Genomic DNA, 7,445 nt, shown 5'->3' with positions numbered 1-7,445 from the left:
GTCTCGGCCTCCCAAAGTGCTGGGATTACAAGCGTGAGCCACCGCGCCCGGCGTGTTAGTGTATTTTATGCGTGGTTCAAGGCAATTTTTCTTCTTCCAGTGTGGCCCAGGGAAGCCAAAAGATTGGACACCCCTGCAATAACGTGTGTCTTTTAAGGAGCACCTAGTGTTCTGAGCCCTGTGCCTCATGCTCTGAATCCTTGATCCAGCAGGCAGGGCACAGGTGGAGGGAGGGAGGGGTGCGGGAGAGAGAGAGAGCCATATCTGCCCAGATTTTCTCAGGAAGTCACTGAATCTGAAGAAGCCAGGTCTCTCTTTTCTCAGCACTGAACTTGGCTGCCTGCTAACGCCAGAAAGGGGGCAGCTCAGAAAGTAGTCACAGCATCATTCTGGGCACTTAGTTCTGTTTATAAATATGTCTCTTGAGCATCTGGTTTACAGGAGTTGGCTCCAAGATCCCCATCAGGGTCAAACTCAGGTTATGAGTATCAAACTGAGGTCCAACCCTGGACCATAGTGCTCCCCACTTCAACATCTGCCCTGTGGCCCTCCCCAGCTCCATTCTTCAGTAGCTCTATGATCTTGGATCTTTGACATAAGCCTCTGAGCCTTAGTTGTTGCATCTGCACCTTCTGAGCAGTTGTTGTGAGGGCTTCATGACATGTGGCTCTTGCCCGATGTGCAGTGGCCAAGTGTGATCAATAACCAAAACCAGAATGGCCACCAGGGACCGTTTACAACTTCACCCCCTTTCTTTTGCATAGGGAGAAGTTACTTTCCCAAGATCACACAGTCAGACAGGGGATTCAAAGTCAGGACTATTAATTCAAGTCCAGAGTTCCATTCCCTCCCCCATGGCTGTGTTCTCCAAAGGCTGAGCAGGGGATCATCCTGTTCCTAACTAGTGAATGTCATACTTCCGGTCGAACACACCACCCCTGTCACATGGCAGCTGGTCACCCAGCAGGGAGGGACTCTGCCTCCCACCCATCCCTACTGCTGGACATAGGAACCCCAGGTTCACCCATTCTTTTTTGAGGCCCATACTTCCCAAAGCTATGCCAGTTCTTTGATGTAGACACAGGATGTCCTGCCCCCGCAACCCTCACCAAGTATCTGTGGGATCTAGAGGCAGATTTAGGCTCACATTCTAGCCTGCCTGACAACGGACTTAAGGCATTGGGCAAGTCAGTTTATCTCCCTGAGCGGCAGCATCTTTGCCTGTAAAATGAGAATACAAATGTCCACCTCCTGGGGTTGCTTCTCAGCATCAAATGGGGCCTCACCCCTGGAAGCATCAGACATACAGTAAGTGCCCAGTGAACTTTCACTTCCCTTCTTTCCCTTGAGGAAGGTCCTCCATGGCAGTGATGGTATGGGACCAGAGGGTACAGGACTGGGCAGGGCTGAGAAGAAACAGAAGTTCCCAGGGTGAGGTGAGAGGGTTGAGCTGGCCCAGCTGCCTGGGAAATTTCACCAAAAGGGAACTGGGACTTAGGGCAGGGGCAGGAAACCACCATCCTGCAAGAGTTCCGGCTGACGGGGGCAGGCCAGGGTTGGAGGGGCAGGGAGCAGGTGACTCCCATCCCACTGTGCCGCATCTCTCACTAGGCCCTGTCTCCCAGACCGGGCTTCCATCCCTCATCCCCAGTCCTCTCACAGAGACCCTTCACCCCGCTGAACCCCAGTGCCTTTGCTGAATCCCCATCTCTCTCGCTGAGGCCCCCACAGCTCATTAACTCTTTCTTTCTCTTCCTTCCTTCCTTCCTTCCTTCCTTCCTTCCTTCCTTCCTTTCTTTCTTTTCTTTCTTTCTTTCTTTCTTTTTCTTTCTCCCTCTCTCTCGCTTTCTTTCTTTCTTTCTCTTTCTTTCCTTTCTCTCTTTCTTTCTTTCTCTTCTTTTTTTTTTTTTGAGACAGTGTCTCATTCTGTCGCCAAGGTTGGAGTGCAATGGTTCGATCTTGGCTCACTGCAACCTCCACCTCCTGGGTTCAAGCAATTCTCCTGCCTCAGCCTCCCGAGTAGCTGGGATTACAGGCATGCGCCACCATGCACAGCTAAAATTTTGTATTTTTAGTAGAGACGGGGTTTCATCATGATAGCCAGACTGTTCTTGAACTTCTGACCTCAGGTGATCCACCCACCTCGGCTTCCTAAAGTGTTGGGATTATAAGCGTGAGCCACTGTGCTCGGCCTTCATTAACCCCCTTTCATCTCACACGATCCTTTCTTGAGGCCTCGAAACTGCCTCCTGAAGAAGACATGCCCACCCAACCCTGTGTGACTCCACCACCACCATGGTGAGGCCAGGTGTGTGCAGGGGGTGTTTGGGGGTAGCCTTTACCCTCCATGTGGTCCCGAAGCCATCAGCAGTTTTTTCCACTTCTTGTGGGTAAAAGTGGTTTTCCACCTGTTGCTGAAAACCACCCACTAGCCTCTAAAACACAGCTCTTTAGGTGCCATCTGTCCTGGGACTCAGGATTTTCAGGAGATGGGATCCATGGGGGTGTCCAGGGGCAGCTGAGGGATGAGAGTCTAGATTTCAGTGTGGCCAGACAGGAAGCCCCCTCCCCGGTTCCTCAGGGGAGGGGGGCGGTGAGGGGGACATCCTGCCTTTTCCCACCTTAGGTCAGCCCAGTCTGCTCCCCGTGGGAAAAGCCCTGCCCCTGCTTCTCCAGCTCTGGGGTTCCCTACTCAGCCTCCTGAGGTCTGGCCACTTCCTTTGCCACATCAGCCCCAGGTGGCTGCAGAGAACACCCAAACATCCACTTGTATGCTCAGGGGTTCATGCTCATTCACTCAGAGCCCAAAACATACAAACACTCACACCCTCACTGGAGGAGGGCATGAGAGCACCTCCTCACTGGAACAGGAAGTAGTCATGAAGCCCCGGAATCCCACACCCTCCTCCCCGGTGGGGACATGAAACTTGGTCTGGATGAGGTAAGAATTCAGGCCTCAGCTCAGGCTACATCAGAGACGAGATGTCCTGGACTTCTGGTCCCTACTGTTGACCCTGCAGGTTGCCAACTCCCAAACCTCCATCTTCCCATCTGTGAAGTGGGAACAGGGTCCTGCTCTCCCATCACCACCACAGTAGGAAGGATGCCGAGGACATCAGGGTCCTTGAGAGTACACACCCGAGGTGTGGCCAACTGGGTGCGGCACCAGAGAGGGCGCGAGACAGATTTCAACTCTGCTGACCTCCCCAGCGTGGGCCCTCATCAGAGCCATAGGCTGTTTATTTAGATGCCAACTGAGCGCTGGTCCCTGGAGGCCCTGTCAGTGAGAGCTGGGCTGTCTGGTCCCCATCCATGCTTTTTGTTGTTGTTTTTTTGTTTTTTGTTTTTTGTTTTTTTGAGACGGAGTCTGGCTCTGTTGCCCAGGCTGGAGTGCTGTGGCTGGATCTTAGCTCACTGCAAGCTCCGCCTCCCGGGTTCACGCCATTCTCCTGCCTCAGCCTCCCGAGTAGCTGGGACTACAGGCGCCCGCCACCTCGCCCGGCTAGTTTTTTGTATTTTTTAGTTGAGACGGGGTTTCACCGTGTTAGCCAGGATGGTCTCGATCTCCTGACCTCGTGATCTGCCCGTCTCGGCCTCCCAAAGTGCTGGGATTACAGGCTTGAGCCACCGCGCCCGGTCTGTTGTTGTTTTTTACAGACAAAATCTCACTCTCTCACCCAGGAGCTCTCACTGCAGCCTCGAACTTGTGGGTTTCAGCGATCCTCCAGCCTCAGCCTCTGGAGTAGCTAGGACTATAGGCAGGTGCCACCACTTCTGGCCTTCCGGCTAACTATATTTTTTTGTAGAGACAGGATGGGGGTCTCCCTGTGCTGCCCAGGCTGGTCTCCTCTGCGTGCTTTTGAGAAGGTGAAGGGGAGGCTCGCTGAGTCAGGCAGGGATAGCCCTTAACCCTTCAGGACACTCAGCAAAAACTGCTCTCTACACCTGATCCTCGTGGGGGAAGGGTGGACACAAGGATCATTTCTCCCCATAGTTGAGATGAGGAAAAGGAGGCCCAGAGAAGCCCCGTAACTTGCCTACAGTCACACAGCAATTAAGGGCCCAGTCTTGCTAATAACCCAGGTCTCTCAAACAGCAGATACTCCAACTCAGGATCTCTGAACACAGCGGCATCGCGCCCTCCTAAGTCGGGAAGCCCACCCTCCCCCACCCACCAGACCGAGGATTCAAAAACGGGACGAATGTGGAGAGCAAAGGGGGCTGCCCCCGCCAGGAGCCCCGCGGCGGCCCAGTGCGGCCCGCCCTCGCGTTGCCATGGAGGCAGCCCCTGCGGGCACTCGCGGTCAAAGGCAGGATTTCCGTCGGGGAGGCAGCAATACCCGGATCCCGCGGGGAGCGCGGGCCGAGACCGCCGCGGGCGCGGAGGGGGCGCCCGGAGAGGCCAGTCCCTGCTGAGGGCGGGGACTTCCCCAGGAAGCGGGGACCCACGCCTTGCGCGCCGGGAAGGAGTCCCCTGCAGCCCGGAACCCACCGCAAGGGCGGGCCGGGAGGGTCGCGGCCGCCTACGTTACCCTGCGGGCTGTGGGCTTCACCCCGACTTCGGCCGGCTCGGAAAAGGGGAACTTCCTGGACCCGCAATTGCACCTCAGGTTCTCCATCCTCCAGAGATCGTTCTCCTCGACCCTCTTCCCGCCAGCTCCCTCACCTGTTCCCTCCAGCACCCCCACCCATTTCCCTTCTCCTGGACCCATCAGACCCGCCGGCTTCTCCCCGAAGTCCCACTCTCACGATCCCTCCAGTTTCTCCCTCAGACCCTCCTGGGGTTCCCCTTAGTCCTCCCCCGCCTGTCTTAGCCCCCTTCCTAAACTCTCATAAGTCCCCTCCATTTTACCCACTAGACCTTTTTGGGGTCCCTTTGGTCGGCTTCCCCCGTGCTCCCCTCCGCCCTCTCCCCCAGGTTTATCAGCCTTGCTCTCCAGGTCGCCGGTTTTACTCCTTAGGCCTTTTCGGGCTGGGGTCCCTTTGGCTGTCACCTTGCTCAGGTGTCCCCCCACCCCCATGTTCAGGCTTCTCTTCCCCTCCACCCCCAGTCCTCTCCCCAGAGCCCCGAGGGGGAGGCCACTGCCTGACCTGCCCAGCCCCCACCCGACGCGGTCTCTTACCTGGAGCCAAATTCTGCCTGGCCCCGGAGCGAGCCAGCCGGGGCTCCAGCAGCCGCGAGTGCCCGCGTGCGGGGAGAACTGGGGTGCTGCCCGCCTCTGACCGCCGCCCCTCCTGGGCAGGGAGGAGGAAGCCGCCTTGGACTTCTCTTATTGCAGTCGCGGCGGGCGGGCGGTGGTGGTGGCGGGGAGACAGTCACGCCCCAGCCCCAAGCCAGCTGCCCGCAGCGAGGAGGCGCCCTCAGATCCCAGGCCCACCCGCCCCCACCTTTCTCCTTCCCCGGGTTACAGGAGGTCGGCTCTGTCACCTCCAGACCTGAGTCCCCAGCATGGCCTTCCCAAAGGCCCCCTCCAAAAGTGCAGTTTTCGCACCCCTGAAGCACCTGTTCTTTTAGGATCATTGAATTGGAGGTTAAGAGGGGCTTTTCTCCATCACTGAGGACCAGATCGGGACTGGCCTTACTCGAGTTCTCACAGCCAGTTGACTTCAGACTGCTGTCACCAGAGCCACTGGACATGGATCACCTGGACCCTGTCAGCATGCCTTCCCTTCCTCAGGGGCTGGGCACTGGGGACACAGGGCGGTGAGCAGCAGAGGACCCTTCCCTTAGGAAACTGCCTTTCAGAGGAGTGGGAAGGGTGTCAGCCTCCCCCACATACCCAAGTTTTAGAAAAACTGAGTAACTGGGCAGGGGGCAGTGGCTCAGCCTGTAACCTCAGCACTTTGGGAGGCTGGGTGGCAGGATTGCTTGAGTCCAGGAATTTCAGACCAGCCTAGGCAACATAGGGAGACACCATCTTTTGTTTTTTAAATTAGCTGGGTGTGGTGTTGTACACCTGTGGTCCCAGCTACTGTGGAGGCTGAGGTGGAAGGATCCCTTGAGTCAGGCAGGTCGAGGCTGCAGTGAGCTGTGATTAAGCTACTGCACTCTAGCTTGGGTGACAGAGAAAGACCCTGCCTTAAAAAAACAAAAAAAAAAGTGTGGGTTTTGTTGCAGAAAATGATTTTTTTTTTTTAAAGAAAAACTGAGTATCTTAGAACATGTGGAAAAAGATTTTTAAAAACAAAAAGAGAAACAGTAGCATCCTCTATCAGTTCCAGTCTCTCTGTCTGGTAGGGATCCCTGACCCTTCCTCAACCTGGGGTTCAGTCCCCACTCCCACCACTGTTACTTCAGCCTTAAAGCAAGAACCTGGAATATCCCTCCTGTCCAGGAGAGGAAGAGGTGTGGTGGGGAGGGCTGTTTGGTGGAGAAGTATGTGTCAGTTGGGATGTGGTGAGAGGCAGGGAGAGTGTGTGTAAACACAGAACAGAGAGTGTGTGTGTGTGTGTGTGTGTGAGAGAGAGAGAGAGAGAGAGAGAGACAGAGACAGAGAGAAAGAGAGAAAGCAATGACATGATGACTTTGCTTTTGGAATCAACAACTAGGCCACTGCATGCAGGCAGGTGTGTTTCTATGTATGGGCAGGAGCGTGTGGGGATGTGTGTGTGCATGCATTCACATGCTCAAGTATGTCCCAATGTGACTGGGGTAACAGTGGTGGGATGGAGGTAAGAATGCTTTTCTCTTAGGAAATGGGAGGAGGGATGAGGAGGAAGACAGAGGAACCAGTGGCGGCACAGGGTCTCTGGAAGAGTGGCCTCACCCTAGCCGGGCAGCATCACCTCCGCCATCAAATGCTCCCTGCCTGGCTACTGGCCCACATGTTCAATTAGCAAACAAGCAAACATTTATCACTGTGTCTTAGGTGCCAGCCTTAGGGAAAACAGAGATGAGAGACTGGTCCTTGCTCTTGGGGGATCCCCCCAATCTATCATGCTCGCTGTGTCATCCATCAAGGTCTGGCTCACAGGCATCTGCTCAAGAGGCCTTTCCTGATTGCTGCCTCCTACCCACTCCGCACCCCCAGCAGAACCTCAGCATCTTGTGCCTGGTGCACCACTGGTTCCTGGGGAATGGGTGTGTGGGATATGTTTTCCTCAAGGGCAGGGATCTGGCTCTTGTAGATGCCTCCAGTACCCACACAAGGCCCGGCACACAGTAGCAGGCTTTCTGTGTATAGGAACACATGAATCAACCAAAGGACAAAGGAATTAACAGGTGAACAAAGGAAAGCCCAGTGAAAAACAGAATAATGGACGGTAAGAAAGAATGAATAAAGAAATTCAAGAACTGATGACTGAATAAGCAAATGAATGAAGAACAAAATAACAACATTGCTTCTCAGGTGTGGCACCGTGACTGACGCCTGTAATCCCATTGCTTTGGGAGGCCGAGGCGGGCGAATCACCTGAGGTCAGGAGATCGAGACCAGCCTGGCCAA

General features: G+C 55.1%; 1 protein-coding gene across 2 annotated transcripts in view; it reads right to left on the bottom strand.

Annotated features, from left to right (window-relative positions):
- Positions 1 to 5,281, bottom strand: part of FGR (FGR proto-oncogene, Src family tyrosine kinase) — a 24,246-nt gene extending 18,965 nt beyond the window's left edge. The window contains exon 1 of one of the 2 annotated variants that reach the window (XM_011955554.1): positions 5,124 to 5,281. The gene's annotated coding sequence lies outside the window, so the exon portion shown is untranslated. Of the gene's footprint in view, positions 1 to 4,231; positions 4,435 to 5,123 lie in introns of those variants that run through there. The other variant, XM_011955557.1, reaches the window with a different exon arrangement.
- Between the last annotated feature and the right edge of the window lie 2,164 nt (positions 5,282 to 7,445).

Source organism: Colobus angolensis, unplaced genomic scaffold (genome assembly GCF_000951035.1).
Source record: "Colobus angolensis palliatus isolate OR3802 unplaced genomic scaffold, Cang.pa_1.0 Scaffold4, whole genome shotgun sequence".
Classification (NCBI taxonomy): domain Eukaryota; kingdom Metazoa; phylum Chordata; class Mammalia; order Primates; family Cercopithecidae; genus Colobus; species Colobus angolensis.
Note: the sequence above shows the minus strand (reverse complement) of the source record. Positions and strands in the feature narration are given on the sequence as shown.